At 36.5% G+C, this 21,742-nt stretch overlaps 1 protein-coding gene across 1 annotated transcript in view; it reads right to left on the minus strand.

The window, feature by feature from the left end:
- LOC129775449 (protein Atossa) overlaps nucleotides 1-21,324 on the minus strand; it is a 105,114-nt gene extending 83,790 nt beyond the window's left edge. Inside the window, exon 1 of the mRNA XM_055780212.1 lies at nucleotides 20,618-21,324. The gene's annotated coding sequence lies outside the window, so the exon portion shown is untranslated. The remainder of the gene's footprint in view (nucleotides 1-20,617) is intronic.
- Nucleotides 21,325-21,742: the final 418 nt, after the last annotated feature.

Here is a 21,742-nt window from a genome sequence, read left to right on the forward strand (position 1 = left end):
ATAATGACCCGAAACAAAATGATCTCATCGCGCGGGAGTGCCTACTCTTTAATGTCCCAATCAACTCGAAACACCTCCGCAATCACCGGATTTGAACACTATTGAGCATCTATGGGGAATCGAGAAATTTCTGAAGAACAAAAATCCATGGAACGAAGCAGAACTCGAAACAACGATTGAAGATATCTGGGAGAGCAATACGTTTACAGTGACCAAAAATCTCTCCTCGGCGCTTGCAGACAGTGCTGGACGCCAAAGGTAGTCATACCAAACAATAGGAAATTGATTTTTGTTATCTGTTAACATTTCTGAACTGATTTCAATTTCCTTTTCAAGAAAAACTTGAACTGTACACTCAATTTTGCAACGTCTGAATCAAAGATTTATTGTTTGTTTTTTAAACAGGAAGTAGAAATGTGACCATTTCAGTTTTTTTTTCTTAACACTACATGAGAGTGAAAAGGATCAATTTTACGATGAACATGAGTCGCTTTTAATTATTTACTAGTGGAGGCGATCTGGCGTAGTGGTAACATCCATGCCTCTCACGCTAAAGGTCACGAGTTCAATTCTCACTCCCGACATTCTTCCAAAAATGGAAGTAAAAGTGACGAATCAGCCAAATGAGTTGAAAATCACTATAATACAGATAAAAATAAAAAAATAATTATTTACTTTTAAACCAACACGGGGTGTATACTTAATTTTGCTATTGACTGTATCTGTTATGTAACAAGCGCCAATAGTAAGCTGAGGTTTACTGTTGTGCATTAGACGGAAAGGTAGAGTTCAAAAAAAAACTATATTGAACTTGAAACCATTGTAATCCTTAACATAATGTGAATCAATACTATCACACAAAATAAATGTCTTTTCCAAAGTGTGTTCGATTCTTCAATAAGCAGTCTTGTGGTATAACCATGTAACTTATTGCACACAAATGTGTGGTCGCTTCGAAAAATCCATTAGAATGTGTAAGCGTCAAATATATTTAAAAAACACAGTGCTTCAATGTACGATACACAAACTATCTAATGGATCGGCTCGTTTCATGGTTTCCCACCTTCAGCGATTAGTACTCATAACTTGCTGTGAAACTCTGAGATGGACAAATACACACCCACACACACGGTTCTCTAACAAGCACGTGAAACATGCAGAAATAAAAACATACGGCTATGTAAGGAAGATGCTCGTGTGCGTGTAATTTCGCGTGCTGAGAATCAATTATACACTATTTTGAGTCATTGCAAATAGTGTAACACTGGAAAAGTCAAATGATAACAGCACAATTTGACAATTTATTAAAGTACAGAACTGTCATTAGATTATTCAATCGAAAAGTGCAAGAACGGTTGTATCGTGACAACGGAATTTTCCCCACAAACGCATAACCAAAATCATCATTCCTACCGAAGCGAACAATTCTGTAGGAAAATATACGCCTCCACATCAATGTTATATGCTGTTACCTGAACATCATCTGCTTCAAAGTATCGCTAGTACAGTTCTTAACTCACACAGCTTCAAACATTGCCTACGAGCTGCCGTATATAGTTTCGCCTGCTGAGCGCATGCTTATTTATTTCTCTTTTTGTTTACATTCATTAATTCGCATCATACTGCTCAGCAGTATGTCAGGTTTATTGTGTCGCGTGAGAGTGTACGCTCCGATCAGCTGGTCTAACTTCTCACTACTACCAGCGCAGAGAAGCACGGGGCAAGGCGAAAACGAATGGGACACGCAATGGTGTGTTTCGATTTCGTAATTCTTATACAGACAGCAGCACGAAATGAAACATTGTGATGATTTCGAAGCTTGCCAACACTATTTCGGCTGGTATGAGTGTTGTTAATTGTATTGACGATTGGAAGTGATGCCAGTTAATGTATCTGAATATAATATGGTTCTTTTACGTCATATAGCTTCATCTGTTTTATATATGCCTTTGATAGGTTTTGATTAATTTGTTGGTTGTTCCCCTACTTAATATTTTGAAATATTTTCAATAATTAAGATGATGCGCCTCATATCCTCATTAATTGACCATCCGCGCTAAGTTGTTTTTCGATGTTACATTTGCCTTCGAGCGCGTAAACAAGTTGTAAGTACAATCACGTACGAGCCAAGCTAATTTTGTTCGTAGTCGTTTTCCTCTTTCACTCACTGCTGTCGTCTTAATTCGATGTAGACTCAGTGAGAAGCTAATTTTCACTACGCAATAACTTGTTACACACTTTGTGGCCAGGTCGTACTCGAAATTGAGAACGTGAAGCTGTCTATTATTATTTACGGGAATCGCTACAGTCGAGGCTGATATAATTAAGCTGCAATGATAATTCGGGATCATTAGTAAATAAAATGAATTATACTTCGCGTTTGGTTTTCAGTGCGTTTTAATTTTTAGAAATGTATCCATATTTATTATTTAATAAATAAACTAGCTGGATCACTGCCTATTTATCAGTGTGGTCTTCTAAAAACCAAAGTTATTTTGCAAGACGGACTCTCTAGAAAGCAGGTGATCGACCATTCAGATACAAATGAAATTATCTAAAACTTGAAACCACGCCCAATGAAGCATAAATATACTATTACCAATTAATGACATCCCGTTGTGGTGTTAAAAAATATTGGATCACTTGAAAAGTGTGTTTTTTGGTTCAGTTAATGATTGTGATAATAAGTTTTAATCAAGAATATATTGATCATTATCATCAATAACCTCTCGTCATTTTGGGTAGTTTTATAATTGTGGATTATCGACGAAAAACTTTTTCGAGTGATTCCCGACTTACAGTGACTCAAATCCGTAATCGTACTCCACCATGCAGATCTCTTTTCCCTTCTTTTGAAAGTCGTAAACAAGCTTTCGGAACATTCTATTTAGATAAAGTTCTAGTGTCATATGAGAGTTCAAAGGTTTGCTATCTGTTTTCAGAACAATGGTTTTTATATCTCTGGAAATTGCGAATGTATGTGCTAATGTATGAAAATAGATTCAAACTCATAATCGTACGATGTTTGAAATGTCTACTCGATTTCGAAGGCGTTGGCCAATTTCCGAATTCCATCATTAGTATTTACAATTACAATTGTTATTTTAAGAAATTTCATGGTTTCTAAATTTCCTACATAGATAACTTCCTCAGTTTTTTATTGGGATTGATTGTAATGTAACCATGTGCAAACTTTCTATGTCTTTAGCTCTGGGGCCGTGTCTTGGCAAAACTTGAATCCTCGATTCCATCACATTTTGTTGACACTTTGCTTCATATTCCCCTTCAGGATGGTCAAGTAAACATTCTGATTCATTACACCATCGATAAAAAACCGAATTGAACAAACAAAAAGTTTGTAATGTGCCTAGGAAGGGCAACTTGAATGCCCGAGCACAGAGGGACAAACAGTATCTCAGCAAAAAAAAATCAAAACTCCAATTTGATTATTCCAAACAGTATGAAACACATCAATGTCTCACTGGTAAGATGTTATTTCCGTAGATGGGTCCTAACTTGATATTTTTGGCTCTGATGGTTATCGTTTCGTATGGAGGAAGCCAACGATGAATTAAACGTAAAAAAATCTGAAAGCAACGCTTAAACATGGTGGTGGTGGAGGGATGGTATGAGGGTGCATGTATGAGCAATTTGGTTTTCATCGATGGTGTATTGGATCAGAATGTTTACTTGAACATCCTGAAAGAAAATATGAACAAAGTGTCAATGAAATGTGATCGAATCGAGGATACCAGTTTTGCTAAGACAGTGACCCAGAGATCAAGACATATAAAGTTCGCACATGGTTACATTACAATTACTCAAAAGTTATTGATATTCCTCCACAATCTTCTAACATCAATCCCGGTAAAAAAAACTGAGGAAGTTATCTGTGTAGGAAATTTTGAAACCATGAAATTTCTTAAAATAACGATTTTAAAAACCATTTGATGAAAAAAACTGATAAATATTCCTTTCGAATACACAAAAAAAACTCGTAGATAAGGCCAAAGACAGCTAAAGATAGTTGCAATGAACAAGGGATACCATACTAATGATGGAATTCGGAAATTGGCCAACCCCTCCGAAATCGAGTAGAGATTTCAACCAACGTACGATTATGAGTTTGAATCAATTTTCATACATTAGCACATACATTCGCCATTTTCAGAGATATAAAACCCGTTATTCTGAAAACAGATAACAAACCTTTTAACTCTCATATGACACTACAGGGTAACTTCGATATAACGTACATTTTGCTTTCAAAATTGTACGTTGTATCGAAATGTACGTTATATCGAAGCATACTAAAGAACTCTGAAACGTAGCTTATATTACTTCATTGTGTTGCTGTTTGAGTAAGGTTGATGAATAAAATCAATAAGAAGACGAAGCCAACTTTTCTCATGATGTTTCCCTTTGTTCAGTTGATTGAAGTTTGATTCATTTAGAATCCGGAATCACAAAACAGTAGTATTTCGGGATTGATTAATGTTACAACACAAGCTTTAGTATCAAAATACAAATAATTTATTGTTCTTTCAGAAAAAAAAAATTTTAAAAAAATATTTTTTTTGGACTTCGATCATGTGTACGTTATATAGAGGTAAAATGTACGTTATATCGAGTGACGTTATATCGACGGTACGTTATAACGAGGGTACGTTATATCGAAGTTTACCTGTATGGGTGAGTGACCACTTTACCTCCAAGCAAAAAAAAAAGTTCGATTTTTCACCTTTTTTTCTAATGAATTTTTTTTTTCTTTATTATAGTGACTTTCAACACATTTCGGCTGGTTCGTCACTTTTACTTCCATTTTTGGAAGAATGTCGGGAGTGAGAATTGAACTCGTGATCTCTACGTGAGAGGTATGGATGTTACCACTACGCCAGATCGCCTCCCTTTTTCTAATGATGAAAAGTGTACTATTTTCAATTTTCATAGTAAAAGCCGTTTGTTATCTTGAACAACAATGAGTTGAACTATAATATTCTTCGAGAAACGGGAATTGAAGTGGTATGTGGACGCTGGGAATGTGTATTTTCCTTAGGGTGACCACTATGCCCCCACTTCCCCTACTTATGTTGAGAAGGCAAAAGTTCCACTTGGAACGTTAGTGCCATTCAAGAAGAAGAGAAAATCACATACGAAAATTGTGTTTGAAGGCAACTTTATATTACAGATCGGACTCGATTATATTTGATTCGAGTATATACAATTTTGGACTCGATTATATACCGTTCTGAATCATATTTCGGACACTTTGTTCTAATATCTTGAAATGCTTAATGCACTGATGATATACCTATAAAATTAATATCACTACTCCCTTTGTTTCACTATCATTTCACATAAGAACTACATCTGAATTATAACATAATCGGCAAAAATCTGACAACACTACTCATTATCGTTTGTGTTTGACGTTTCCTTAGCGTGAGCACGTAGAATTTACCCGTTCATCAATATTTAAATTTCTCCCGTTTCCCAGTTGACTATAAAATATAATCAAGTGTAATGTAATTTTCGTTCAAAAAATTTCAAAATAAAGTGTCCGAAATTTGAATTCAATCTGTCCGAAATTTGATTTTTTATTAAAAATATCTACCAAATAATACCTGTGCATAAAGTTTAGATCTATTTTCTGCATCATATTCCTTAAGCGTCCGAAATATGATTCAGAACGGTACAGTTTGAACATTTTTTTTGTAATATTTCAAATATGACTTATTTCACGAAAAAATATTACCTTCCAACGTTAAGGTGAAATTTAAGTGGCTTTTATATGTACACTGGGACCAAAATCGTGATTTTTGAAGATTTTGCTTGAATTTTCATCAGGAATGAATTATATCGATATTGCAGCGAAGTTAAGATAGATAGAAATTGGATGTCAAAGAACAAATTGTAGAGCGGTTAGAAAGCTTTAATTTAATTGATGAAAAAAATCAAGTTCAATATGAATTTTTAGGATAACATTAATAATAACGCACTAAAAATTACTAACTTTGAAGCAGTCTTCCATGTTTCACAAAAAACACTGCGTCCGGAATAAACATGTCCACGCTGCTGTTCACAGTTTTGTGTTTGAGTACAAACATGATTTTTTCGTACCTATGTTAGAAAATGTGACATGTTTGTATTCGTGGTATGTTTGGACATACGATGTTTAATCCCAATGTTTCACATGATGTTCGAACATGGTGTACAGTTTCTCTTGCATTTTTACCCCAAGCACCGGCAGTGCGTAAAGTAGAAGAAGAGAATCGGACACCACACCACCTCCACTCAACGCGTGGTGTGTTGGTATGTTGACATGGAAAAAATGCTTTCCTTTCATGACAATGGGTGCTTCATCAAAAATATTGGGCAAATAAAATAAACCTCTTTTTCTGTTCTGAACAAAATAAACATCGATTGATATGAGAGTTTTTCACATAAATAATGATATCATATTTAGTGCACGCATCAATTTATATATTGAATTCGAGTAACATTCGCTATTATTAGCTATTTGAACAAGTACTAAAATTGAATTATTCAGCAGTGACATGTTAGGCGTGACGCTAACCACTCGACCACGGGAGCAACAATTTTGGCTGGATCTTTGAATACAAATGGCCAATACTGCTAGTTCGCGACGATCGCGACCCGAGCTATAAAACGAGCGGAGAAGAGGAGAAGAAAGGATGATGCAATCGCATGCACACATAGCATATGTAGTGCAGTGTAAGTGTAGCTTTTAGTTTTTTCCTTCATTCAGTTTGTGATAACATCCAGAAATTAATTGTGTGTTTTAGCCGCTGAAATTTCTCTGCTGGTTCTGCTGTGTGCCGCTGAAGGTTGCATCTAAAACTAATTTTTGGGTATTTATTTTTTTGGTCAGCATTTGTACGACGCCGCCCGCTATGCAGTCGGCTCTCCATACTTTAATTGCCAACATGCACGCAAAAAAAAATAGAAAGCTTCTTTCTATTCAGAGAATGGTTTCTTTGAACGAAACCAAGGATTTTTTAATCAGACTTGCAAAATGTGCATGAACGATCTATAAACTTTTACTTAGTCGCGGCAATACATACACACACTCTTTACAGATACACGGTTGTGCAGTCCACTGATGATTCAACAAGAGCCAAAGGTTGTACCGGTCATGACAACTCTACACGAGCTGATGATTGCACCGGCTAGTGATCATTCTATCCTGGATTCCTCGAGTCGAAAAAGACGCACCACGCTCTAGATATGGGGTGCAGACTAGGGGGTCGTTGCTGATTAACGGTCAGCTGCATCCCAATAGGAAGTATCCCATATCGGGCACACGTACAGAGCACTGAAGACTGCAACATCCCAATTATGAGAACACTTGTAATACTAACCTCGAGCCAACCGCGAGTAATCGGTTACATATTACTAACATAGTTGTAAGCAAAAATTGTCAAAATATTGAACTCCCGGCCCCGTTAGGCTGACGCGATATGAGCCTTAATAAAAATATATATTTTGGTGCATGAACTTATAGCTAATAGGCTATAAGTGCAATTTTTGAAATGAGAACTAAATTTCAAGTTCGTTTCTGTGAAAAAGTATTCTACGAAGAAGTGTTTTGGGATGAATAATTTCTTTCCGTGTATGAAAAGAAACGAAACGAAAGCAATGAATACTGCGACATCGGGTGATATGTTTGTACATGATGTTCTTGAATTATAAACTTCGTGTTTGTTTTCACATGTCTATGTTTGTGTATCATTGTTCGTGTTGGGGATAGACACTCAACACTAGCGAGAATCATGTTCGAATTCAAACAAAAACATGGAATTTTCACATCGCGTGGACATGTGTAAGTGTTTGAAAGACTGCTTTGAAGTATTCACTTCCAAAATGTCATTTAAATCCACTAATTTATATGTTTCACAACTATATCCTAAATTTTCTCATCTTCCTAATGGAAGCAACAGAACCGTCTTCTGTAGCGTACTTTTTATTGTAGCGCCAGTTTGAGGAAACAGAGTCCGAAACAAACAAAACGTTGTATAACTCTGTCATTGTTGAAATTCGAGCATTTGCGTAGGATTTCTTTTCATCATATATGATCCTCTATCACCTCCCGAATGAATTCGGATTTTCTATATGAGAAGGGTATTTTATGACTTTAAGGGGATAAATCAAAAATTAAATTCTTCTTTTATTAATATAAAAGAAAAACGAAAAATATATGCATCAAAAACGATTAAGAACATTTTTTTCTAACTCGATTACATACATGATTCGTGAAAATAAATGCGAAACTGTATATAATCGAGTCCGCTCTGTATAATGAAAAGATTCAGCAACAATGTTCGAAATGTATGGTCAAATGGTTAAATAAAAGTCAGAAATACGTGTTTCAAGTAATTAAATAACATGATGTGAAAATTTTCATTCAAATTTTAACATTTAAAAAACTGGCTTCGTGCTTTCTAATCCAATAGAGATCACACTAAAGAGGTTGGGACCCAAATTGAAAGTCGCCACCAGACGTCGACATTGTACTACTGTCATCGCGAATAGAACTCTGAATCAGTCATTAGGCCATGGGATTACAACATGCAATAGAAGGAAGTCCTCTTCCAATCACATCATACACACAGCCTTCTCTCATAAATTCTTTCGTAACTTGATCGATTCTCCTCATTGACTTTCTCTTTCGATAACCATGGCCTTGAAGACAGATTTTGCGCCGAACTAATTTCCCTTCTAAACTTCTGATTCTCGAACACATCAGGAAATGTTTTTATCACTATGTTTTCAACGGAGGAGAATTCATGTTTTGAAGTTGTTTGTTGTAGTTCGCAGAGCCGATTTTCTTTTATTATGCCCATTTTTTCATCGCTCTTGATTCCAAATTAATTGTTCCTGAAAATTCAGGGTTTCAAGCTAGACCTCAATTAGTACACTTACTTTATAGAGCATTAGATATATCAAGTATATACGTAAAAGGTTTTTTTCATTTTTAATTTGGATAGTTTTAAATAAACTGAGATCAGTTTTTATTTTATTGAGTCATTTGATAAAAAATCAACTTTTTTTGTTGGAATAGAAGATAATTCAACATTCAAATTAAAGCTATGATTTATTTCATACGATACATAAGCAGTGTGTCGGATCGGAAAAAAATCCTTGAGTTTTTAGTAATTTAGACTTCGAAGTAATGAAGACTTTGAACATGTATCTAGCCAGAACAAAGAAATTCATGTTTGTCGATATCTTCCATCAAATTCCAATAAATTTTTTTCTTGAGTTAAACGACGACAGAAGTGACGAAAAAGACAGGAAATATGATTCATTGATACAGTTCAAGGTTATCATGAAGAATACGTGAGTTGTGGTTATTTATTTTCCCGATCGTAGTGCCCAAAATTGTTGCGTTTTATTTCCAGAATCACACACAAATGAAACACAAATTTCTACATAACTCAAGAGCTAATCAAGCAAATGGAACCAAATTTGGCATGTGAAGACTTTAGGGTGCAAGAAATATTTTCATGATGGTTCGACACTTCTCCCTCTCTAAGGAGGGGGTTGCATAACTCGAGAACTAATCAAACGAATGAAATCAAATTTGACATGAGATTTTAGGGGGTTCGACACTCCTCACCCTGAGGAGGTGTCTACTAGTGATGAAAAGGATAGTGGTTTGGCCGGCCAGCTTCGAGGCAAAACCTGTAGTCTAAGAGGGGGTACACTTACTTAACTACAAATTGAAATTATTATGATCGGCGACAAATTCACTCATTTGAAGATTCAACAACTGTTAGGCTTAGTGAAGAAGTGCGTTATGGTTTTATATATTCGAGGTAATTCGACATGTTTCTGCATCAAAAAAGTATTTGGATACGGATGAGACTGCACGAAGAAAACGGAACTTATTCGTATGAGAACATCTTTAAACACTGGAGGTCGTTTTAACTACTTAGAAGAAGATCAAAATTATCTGATTGCAACCTTTTTAGACCCGAGGTTCAGACTGTTTAGGTGTTCTCGAAACGTTAACAGACATACAAAAAATCATCAAAATCAAAATCATCTTACAAAAATATCTTGAGACGAATCTCCCGGGAATAACAGCTCATTGCCGTCTTAAATGAAACGAAAGCGATGGAGCTGAATAAAACATTGATGATATGAGTTGATAATAATTCAATTTCAATAACATTTTGAAATGAGCTAAATTTTCATTCAGGATTCATGAGCTCATATCATGAATTCATCTCCATGCAGGTTGATCCTTCTTCGTATACTCCCAACCGTGTTTGTTTTCCTGACTACATCAATTCCTCTGTACATTTTGATCTGTTCATGAAGGAGAAAATCCATGGAATTCCAGATTATCATCGATCGGGGATCATTCCTACGATCTTCAATGCAAAGTATGGGCGTGTCAATTGTGATAATATGTACTTTACTGATGGTTCCTCTATGAATGAGTCCACAGGATTTGGAGTGTTCAACGAAATTTTAGCACCTCCCACAGTCTTCAGAATCCTTGCTCTGTGTATATTGCTGAATTGGCAGCAATACATTGGGCGCTGGACAGCGTCGCCTCACGACCTGTTGAACACTATTACATTGTAACGGATAGTCTTAGCTCTGTCGAAGCTATCCGTTCAGTGAGGCCGGAAAAGCACTCGCCGTACTTCCTTGAGAGAATACGAGAAATTTTGAGTGCTTTATCCAGACGCTGTTATGTCATTACCTTTGTCTGGGTCCCTTCACATTGCTCAATTCCGGGTAACGAGAGGGCTGACTCATTGGCAAAGGTAGGTGCAATTGAAGGCGATATTTATCAGCGTCAAATCGCTTTCAATGAATTTTATTCTTTAGTCCGTAAAAATACCATCGCTAACTGGCAACGTAAATGGAACGAAGATGAATTGGGCCGGTGGTTTCACTCGATTATCCCTAAGGTTAGCCTCAAACCATGGTTCAAAAGTCTGGACTTAAGTCGGGACTTTATTCGCACCTTCTCTCGACTCATGTCCAATCACTGTTCGTTAGACGCGCTACTCTTTCGTTTTAATCTTGCCGATAGCAATATCTGTGCTTGTGGCCAAGGTTACGACGACATCGAACACGTTGTTTGGTCGTGCGAGGAGTATCTTGTTGCCAGATCGAATTTAGAAAACTCTCTTCGGGCTAGAGGAAGGCAGCCCAATGTGCCGGTGAGAGATGTGTTAGCTGGTTTAGACCTTGATTACATGTCCCAAATATATGTCCTCCTAAAAGCTATCAATCTTCGTGTGTGATTGTCCTTATATCCTTATATTCTCCTTTTCCTTTCCCTTCGCGAGAAATCAAATCCCTTCTTACTAACAATAGAATAAGGTGAAATGTAAATACATGTTAGATATAAGATAGGCTTAAGAATTGAGTATGATGAATGTGAGTGTGAACATTGTCAACATATCCTTATATCCCATCCTTTTCCTGAAACAAAATGTCACCCTTCTAAACTCGAGCAAGCCGCGAGTAATCGGTTCTCTACTTCATTAACATTAGAATTAATAAAAAATGTTTATATATACTTGTAACTATACAAATAGGAGTTTGGCTCCTTTAAACTTATGTAACTGAGCCTGTAAAAATAAACGATTTAATAAAAAAAAAAAACATTTTGAAATGTCAGTAATCACACCTCATTTTTAATCACGTGTTATATGCTATTGTGTTATTACATCTTGATGATCTTGATTAGTCCATTTGATATTTACGCTAACGAAATTTATCTTTGTTCGAAAGTGGAAATGGATTTTCAGGTAAAAAATGCACCCCTATATCTTCTAACTACAGGGTGGGCCATTTAAAGTGGAAGGATTTGTTTTTGCAATAGCAAAGTAAAGAAGTAGAATTAAAAAAAAAAATTTGAAATTCATTTATTTTGGTCCAAGGAGATTTGTTCTAACTACTTTTTGATTATGATATCTCGTAAATGACCGCCTCTGGCCTTGACCGCAAAATGTGCCCTTTTTTCGGCATTTTCCATCACTTTGCCCAATGTTTCGGCCGATATGGCAGCAATTTCTTGTCGGATATTGTTTTCAGCGCAGCCAGGGTCCTTGGTTTACCAGTGTATACCTTGGATTTTAAATATCCCCATAAAAAAAGTCAGGAGGCGTCAAATCAGGTGATCTCGGTGGCCAGTCATAATCGCCGTTTTTCGATATTAATCTTCCGGGGAACATTTCGCGCAATAATTTGGTCGTGGCAGCCGCTGTATGGCATGTAGCGCCGTCCTGTTGGAACCAGTAATTGTCCAATTCATTTTCACGAACAAATGGCAATAAAAAATCGGTTATCATTTTTATTTTTCCACGCACGTTTAGTTAACACAATTGAGAAGTTATTTTGAATGTACAACTGAACAATTTCAGCGCGTTGTTTAGGTGTGTATTGTTCCATGGTTAAAATTGTACTGAAATGACGCTTCCAACGCGGTATGACATTTGTTAATCTGACATCTCTGTCAAAAGTTATGGGGTTGCCAGATGCTTCCACTTTAAATGGCCCACCCTGTATGTAAATAAAGATGAATCGCCAAATATGTTGGTAAGCGCAAAACCCGAGAAAGGAATAGTCCAATTTTAGCTGTCTTCATTTTATTGTATTTTCTGTATCAAACATGTATTTCATGTAACGGAGAAACATGTTATTTACAAGTAATTGACGAATCTTGAACGAGAATTGTGTTTGGATATAATTTTATATCATAACGCGTTTTGGTAGAAGTACCACGAAATTTTTGGTAAAAAGAAGTTGTGAAGGGTCAATTAGATCCATAACGTTCGCTTAGTAACAAAACAAAAATGTTTTTAAAGTATTGATAACAAAAAATCCATTTTGAGCGAGACGTAGTTCGCAGGGTCAGCTAGTTATAATATAAAATTATCTTCAGATACAATTTTTGTAAGAGATTATCATAAGTTCCGAAATTCTATAACATTTGACATCCTTTACATACCACGTGGAAGAGTATGAAGCCAGTTGTCATGTCTTGTCTTAGGTCGTAAGAACCCTCTAGCAAAACGGGAATCGAACCAGCAGCCCCCATCACGGTATGCGGGATGCTCATCAGCCATTGGTCTTAAACATATGGGAGTTAAATTGTGGAAGAAAGATGTTTTGCTTTAAAAGAAGTCGGATCAGTTTATCATAAACCAGATATCATTGATACATTAAAATACTTTTGCTACACGAAATATTTAGTGAAGCCAAAGTATTTTAATGAATAATTCAATACAATACGATCCAAAACGTACCGGTGAACGTGCTAAAACGTGATTTCAGGAAAAGAAAATCGAGGTGATGGATTCGAGCGCCGTAGTCGGATCTGTGGGAGAATATTATTTCAACAATTCGCGGATCATCTGTTCTTTGAACCACTCGAACTATTGTTTTAATTAATGATAAATTTGAATAGATATTATAGATCCTTAAAAACAATATATTTACCTATTTCGTGTGTTCGATAAGTTCTTCTTAATATACACTATGAAGATATTAAAATTAATACAGATAATTATTTATTTTTTAGCTTATTCTCAATCTACAAATTAATTCAGCCCTGCAAGAAGATTGTAAAATGAAGGTATGAATCAACATAGCAGCTGATTAGTTACTACAAAAAAACCAACAACAATTGCTTTCACACCCTATCTTATCACATGAAGTATGAAAACATATAGGCTCTGTAAACTGGTAAACCACAGTAAGGAGGACAAACGAAAGCATTAACAAAAAAAACCACAGCTGATAACAAACACATTTGTTTCGCTTTGGAATAGAAACATAAAAGCAGTCATTGCTTCATCAGCACCTTGTTAAACCTCACCAAATCAAGCTGTGTCCTTGGGAAAGTACTTTCCGCTGGCGCTGATAGCTTTATAACGTTTAATGAAATTTGCAGTTGGAAAACTAACATTGCCATCGGAAAGAAACTCAAAATAAATCCACACTCCTTTCATTGTCATGTTCGGTCAGGTCGAACGAACGACCGGTTGGAATAATTTATTTTGTCCCACCTTTACTAAAATAGCTTTTGATGAGACACAAACGGATATTTTCGCTGGAAACTGACGCGTGGATTTAATTTCACAACTGACTAAATAATGTCACAAAGTAAAGTTGATATTTTAATTGATTTAGTCATAGTCGCACATCGTTATTCCCATGCGCTTGCTTATCAATTGTCAATGTTTGTTCGCTGGACACATTTTCTATTTTTTTTTTGTATCTTCTAGTTACTCAAACGTGATGGACAGTATGCGCATGGCACCGACCAGACAAGATGATGAGCTGTACTTCTTTGCCACCGATGAATATTTCTTTGTGTGCACAGGATGACATCTCCAGACGTCTGGGTGAGAAACGAGCAACAGAATCAAGCACCGACATATGCTCTGGCAGCAGCAGCAACAATCCAAAAAGTGACACTTTGTGTTAGATGCTTTTAGTAAATGGTGGTTGCATTATAATAAAGGCTCCTCTACCAGTTTGGCTAACTGAGAAAAAAAAGTTTGCTTGTGTGTTTGATTGGTTGCATTTCCCGACATGGTGGTGCAAATACACGAGGAACAAACGACGGACGAGGGTAAATATTGAACAAAGGTAGCATTTTCCCAGCCAGTGGAGCAGGCCATGGTCCATGCATTTGAAACGAGTTGAAGGTTTCTTTGTGAAAGAGTTCAACAAAATAGCAGTTTGCACTCAACCCCTCTCGCCCAACCCGCCCCAGCAGTGTGTGTCGGTTCGCTTCACGATTTTTACTGCATATTTTTTGGTGAAAGGATGCTCGCGACAACAAAGAATTGGCTGCAGCGCAGACATACATAATGTCTAGTCAGATGTAAATACGACTCTCGTTGTGCTGTCCTTCCAAGATGGTTTTCTTACATAGCGCAGAATAATCCTTCTTTAATGATAACCAAAAACTAGAAATGAGAATATCTACCTCATTTACGCACATCGTTTAACATTCTTCGTTTTGAAAATTAACATAATGTAAAAAATTTCATTCAAATTTTAACATTTAAAAACTGGACTCGTGTCTTCTAATCTAAGAACCCCGCAGAATTGAATGCGAAGACCGATAGTTTCATAGTCCCCTGACTATTCTCAGTTAAATATGACTTTGCCGAATCCTTCTCGATAGTGTAATCTCTATGAGAGCCACCGCAGACTGCAGACTTTTTATCGGCCAATAATTTGGTCGGCTTTTTAATCAGTACGAAAGGCTATGCACATGGGCACACTATACCGATTCAGTTTTTCTGCACTAGCAGGCCAATTCGTTTATCCTATCGACCGACAAAAAGTCTGTAGTCTTCGGTGGATATCATAGAGATTACACTATCGAGCAAGATTCGACAAAGTCATATTGAACTGAGGATAGTCAGAGGAATATGAAGCCATCGGTCTTCGCATTCAATTGGAAATGAGTTTTTGCTCCTTCCAGCAGTTCTCCATCAACATGAATCATTAGTCATACGGGCCCTCTCTTCGCTAACTGTTCTAACGAATCTCCGTCTCATTCCATTTTGGTGAGATTAAAATCAATGTTCACTGAAAAACAAATTTACAGAAAAAAAAATACTACGATCAAAAAGATCGAAAAGAAAAGATCGATTTTTACGATTTTTTGGAGTACAAAGAATTCATCCAGTAAATCGGAAATAGGAAAGGAAAAGATCAATCTTCTAAATATTGATCCAATTTCGCCCATTCCTATTGTACATGTATCGATGTTTGAGTTCACTGTGGGTAAACAATGGGGCCATCCAATAATGGTGTAATTACTTTTTTGCATTAGAAATCAAGTTTTCGTTTCACTTAATATGGACGTTAAAATAAGATTGTGCACGCGGGCCACGAGACTCATGCCAGGTGGATTGAATTCAGGTTGAATGAAGAGGCATATCTGTATTCATTCGTTACGCCAATCAGAAATACCATTTGCTAGAATAGTTTATCAGTCATCCTCGCTCCTAACGCGCGTCATTTCATTTCTAGTCAATTTGAGTCATGTTCACGAAGTATTCCTAGTCGGAGCGAAGCAAGTGAGAGGAGAATCGATTTTCATGTTTCGCCTTCGAAAATGTTGGACCCTGCTATCGAACTTGGGACTCAAATTATTAACATTGAGCAAGTTGCACAATATCGTAGGTAGTACGAATTCAGGACTGTTGCTTTAAAAGCTCGCCTCCATTCGTTACTGACGATTGGTAGTATCTCTTAGATGAAAGCATGCTTTCTCGAACAGTTAAGAATTATCCTGGCTACGTCCTTGCAACTGCTGAGGAACGGGAAGGAATATAAGTTCGATATTTACTTAAGAGAGATGCAGAGAACTCTATGACTTCTCATAAATATCTCAGGAATTTAGGAAATATGTTAGTAGGGAAGGTGAGCCATAGGATACACTCAGTCAGTGTTATTGACACAGCTTGTGATTACTAATATTATTACTATTACTATTATTATTACTATTACTATTAATATTACTATTACTATGGTATCTGTCGAGGAAATTGGTTAGTAAAATTTTTGCTTTGATAAATTGTGATTAACTTATTCTTCATAAAGATGAATAAATTGAAAATATAAATATAACTAAAACAAAACTATGCGAAACTAAATAGTAGAATGTCATCTTTCGTTTGTTATCACGTCAGTAGCTGTGTAGAAGAAATCAATTTACATTTAGAAACTAGAATCTTAATACAAATAATATAACACAATACAATACAATAGGTTTTGGGGTGCAATGAATGTTTCTATGGGGGTTAGACACTCCTCCCCTTTCTCTAAGGGCGAGCTGCCATACAAATGGAACACAAATTTTAGCATAATTCGAGAACTAATCTTGCAAATGGAGGCAAATTTGGCACGTGAAGGTTTTCGGGGTAAGAAACGTTTCTATGCTGAATAGACACTCCTCCCCCCTCTCTAAGAAGGGGGGGGGGCTACCATACAAATGGAATACAAATTTCTGCATAACTCGAAAACCAATCAAGCAAATGGAGCAAAATTTAGTATCTGAAGGTTTTAGGGGTCAAAAAACGTTTTTGTGGTGAGTAGACACCTCTCGAAGGGAAGCTGCCATACAAATGAAACACAAATTTCTGCATAACTCGAAAACTAATCAAGTAAATGGAGCCAAATTTAGCATATGAAGGTTTTAGAGGGCAAGAACGTTCCTGTGGTAAATAGAGACTCCTCCCCTCTCTCTAAGCTGTCATACAAATGAAGCATAAATTTCTGCATAACTCAAGAACTAATTAAGAAAATGGAATCAAACTTGGTATATAGATGTTTTAGGGATCGATGAACGATTCTATGGTGGTTCGACACCCCTCCCCCTCTCTAAGGGGAGGCTGCCATACAAATGAAACACACATTTCTGCATAAATCGAAAACTAATCAAGCAAATCGAGCCAAATTTGGCATGTGGAGGTTTCTATCGTTAATCAACACTCCTCCCCTCTCTCTAAGGGGGTGGGGGGAGGGCGTGGGTCTATCATACAGATGAACCAATTTCGGTATATGGAGGTGGTAGGAGGCAATACACGTTTCTATGGTGGTTTGACACTCATCCCCCCTCCCTAAGGGGGGGGGGGGGGGGTGCTGCATTACACGAGAATCAATCACGCAAACGGAATTTTGGTAGAAGTACTAGGAATTTTATAGTAAAAGGTAATTTTAAAGGGTAGATTAGAAAATCAATCAATGAACAGTTCTGCGATTGGACCCATGAACGTGCGCTGAAAACGTGAATTTGATAACGAGAAATAAATTTTGGGCGGGACGAAGTTTGCCGGGTCAGCTAGTAATAAATAAAAACGATGATACCCATGACCGAATGTTAAGTGCCATACCGAGGCACGGGCCGAAGGATCTCCGGTCAAACAAATCATTTCCGTGACAGGGAAACTTTGATATAACGTACCCTCGATATAACGTACATTTTACCTCGATACAACGTACTCATTTTCAAAGTCCAAAGAAATAGTTTTTCGAATATTTTTTTCTGAAGGAATAATAAATTTTCTGTATTTTGTCCCGAAATACAACTGTTTTGTGATTCCGGATTCTGAATAAAAAAAAAATACGAAGAGAAACATCATAAGAAAGGTTGGCTTCGTCTTCTAGTTGAATTTAATCATTAACCTTACTCAAACAGCAACATAATAAAGTAATATAAGCTACGTTTCTGAGTACTTTATTATGCTTCGATATAACGAACAATTCGATACAACGTACAATTTTGAGAGAAAAATGTACGTTATATCGAAGTTACCCTGTATATACTAATTTCACCTAAGAGTGTAGTGAAAAACTATAGTAACCCCATTCGCCTTCGGGAACACTGTGGTTTGAGCCATCTCATGTCATTCGCCGCGTAGAATAGGGGGGAATTATGATATCAGCAAAGATGTTACAATTTCTTGTTACAACGGATCGGATTTCTCGGCGATTATTCAACGTGGTGTTTGTCTACGCAGAAGTAATGTTTATACGACGAGAAAAATTTGAACATTGAAGGAAAGTGCGAAAAGGTGATATCCCATATGTTCTGCTGTAAGATCGTAGTAAGGTAAATGATTTTGGTTTGTCCAGTCGAAAATATGATCACGGTTCGTCCACTCTTTTGAATGCTCTAATTCAGCACACCTTTGTTAAATCAGGTATTGGAATGTTTCAAAACATATAAATAAAATTGTCTTTTTCATTATTTACAGTAGTTTTATAGTATATTTTCACGGAATCACATATTCTAAAGGATTATTCAAAAACCGTGATTCCTATAACCGGACAAACCATGATCAGAGGTGGTCAAACTATGATCATAATTCCTCTTTGAAGAAAATCGCTAAAAAACATAAAAATTTGAATAATTTCAACGCCTTATTAGCAACTAGAGACCTGGGGCTTTTCAACAAACCCAAACTCGTATCGATTATATGTGATTTTCATGAAGAAAAACCGATTTGCATTTAGGGTAACACGGGGTGATTTGGACCACCCCTTTATCTCAAAAAGTACGGCTTAACTTGGATTTTTTATAATGTCATTTTCTTTTATTATTGAACCGTATGTAACTAACGTAAAAAAAACTTTGGTAAAATTCGACAGGTGGAAGGAAACGGTAGCATGAACACAACAAGCACTTTGATTGTCAAAAAATGTGAGTTTTCCGATCGTGGTTTTAAGGTTTTTCCCGCTGATTAAACAAACTTTTCGTGTATTGTGCAGTAAAGTTCTGTTCGTCTACAGAAGAGGACAATTTGATGCAGCGAAACTGTAAATTTCATAACAATAAATGAAATTAATTGCATTTTAATTTTTACATGTTGTGTGGGGTGACATGGACACATTTCTGTGGGGTGAATTGGTCCTACAGGTTTGAGACTTTTCTTTGATCTAATTGATTCCAGATGTCACGGAATTACAAAAAGAGGATGGGAAAACAACGTTGGAAGAAGGAGGAGCTTGAAAGAGCAACTCAGGCCATCAAGAACGGATTTTCTTGATTTCCTTTCTACTCTACTTTCTACTAGTTGCGTAAAAGCACCCCATTCTAACAGATCATTTACCCTATTCGTTGTTAGTCCAATTGAAATTAGCGTTAACGCAGTTAGCTTCGTATTCCTTTGGTATGAAGCAGCAAATAATTAAAGAAGAGTTTATATTTTTGAAAAAAATGTTTTGTCGAGTTTTATCTAGATGTCATTCTAGTTGGACGCAATACAAATGCAGACAAAATCAGCATTACATTATAAACAATTAACCCTCCTATACTAGCGCATACGGCTTTACAGACCGAAAATCAATGATGTAGCAGAAATGACTATTAAAACGGAATGAAATTGAAGAAAAAATATTTTCTTGAGTTTTTTCATCCAATCATATCTTTTTCATTGAATAAAAACCAATAACGCCTAAAAATACACAATAGCAGTTGTGTAACACTTTAATACTTGAATCAAATTTATATAGGGAAGATGGGAAGGGAAAATGAATATGACGAGAAGCACCAATTAAAAAAGTAATATAATCATGTAAGTTTGCAACAAAAATTGCTAAACAAAACGCATTCATCTCGTAAAACGTCATGCTGAAAGCAAAACAAGTTTCGTGAAAGGATCAAACCAAACAAAAACTTGATGCTGAAGCAGTTTGTATGTGAATTTGTTTTTTTTCGCCACCAGGTTCGTGAGTGCCGCCCTGAGTTACCCTGACAGCTGATTTTGTTGACAGTTGACTGTCGATTCCCTCGGCTTTTATTTTCCAACTGATGTTGCTATAATCGAGTTTGTACGTGTTGGTACAAGTCTTGTATTGACCACACACAACAAAACGCAATCAGTTATTCCGTAATGAGCATATATTCGCAATTGTTGACAAGCATAATCATGGACAAAAGGTAGATGCATGTTTGAATAATGCTATAACAAAATAATAACAAACAGTTTGATGGCTGCTGTAAACTATCGTTATCATTGTCTACAGGAGCCCCTTTAAAATATGAATACGAATTTAAATTAAATGAAACAAATACAGATGACGAACAAAGATTTACCTTGCAAAAATAAACTCGGAACGTTTCTATCAAGCGAAGATACTGTTATATAAATCCATTTTTGAAGCACGGGAAATCTTCTTTCACTAATTTAATCAACATATTGTCTGATGTTAGATTTGGTATCGATGGTATACCGTTCTCCTTGCTCTAATAAACTTTAGCTGTCGCCACTTTGAGCAGACGAACACTCACACCAAGGAAGTGTTTTCCCTAATTGTTTTTTCCTTCTACTTGGTTTCATTCGATGGTAATCAGCGATTTTCCACTATTGTTCATCCAGTCTACAATTGGTTCTAGGGTCTATCAGATTGCAGTTTCTAAATGTTTCGACTAATTACAAGCCATTTAACATCCCATCTAACAATTGTCACATACATAACTTCTCAGAACCACTAAACAAGATAATCGGATCAATATCTTCTTCAAGTGTTTTTTTCTTCGCTTCGAATGCAATACAAATCGCTTGCTCGAGTCAATGTCTGAAAATTCAATTTACATTACTCGTCTTAACTTCATCCGTTTGAACTTGTTCCTCGCCTACTTTTACTAGCAGCAACTCTACTTCACTCTGGAAGTGTCACACGCTCCAGCATAAGGAGAAAAAGCTGGCAGAAAAAGGAACTCTGGGATTTCAACAGAGAGCAGCCGCGCGAAGAAATGCCCTCTTTCACCTGCCTGAAGCAATTCGAAACGCTCACAACCGTAGTCGACGAATGACTGAACTGCTTGCTCTTGGTGAGTGGTTGCTGGTTCTGCACCATCTGCACCCATATTCCGAGACTCTGTGAACTTGCCCCAGCACAGCTGACAAGTGGTCAGTGTGAAGCGGACTTGTTTGGTATGAATGTCGATGTACTACAATATGGAAAGTGCGGCAGATATGTAATAATGTCCTGTGTTGTGAAATTCTGAACAACTAATATTTTACATTCAAAACCATATCTGAGAAACGAAATATATTTTTTATTCAAAACGAAAGAAATAAATGTAGTCAATAGAAAGCCATCACCTATCAGTACATGATGAATTCATAAAAAACCGGGTCCCAATTAATAATTACAAATACAGTAGAACCCCGATGATCCGTGAGCGGTTGATCCGCGAAAGCGAGTTTCATAGTAA

This window comes from Toxorhynchites rutilus, chromosome 3, assembly GCF_029784135.1.
Source record: "Toxorhynchites rutilus septentrionalis strain SRP chromosome 3, ASM2978413v1, whole genome shotgun sequence".
NCBI lineage: Eukaryota > Metazoa > Arthropoda > Insecta > Diptera > Culicidae > Toxorhynchites > Toxorhynchites rutilus.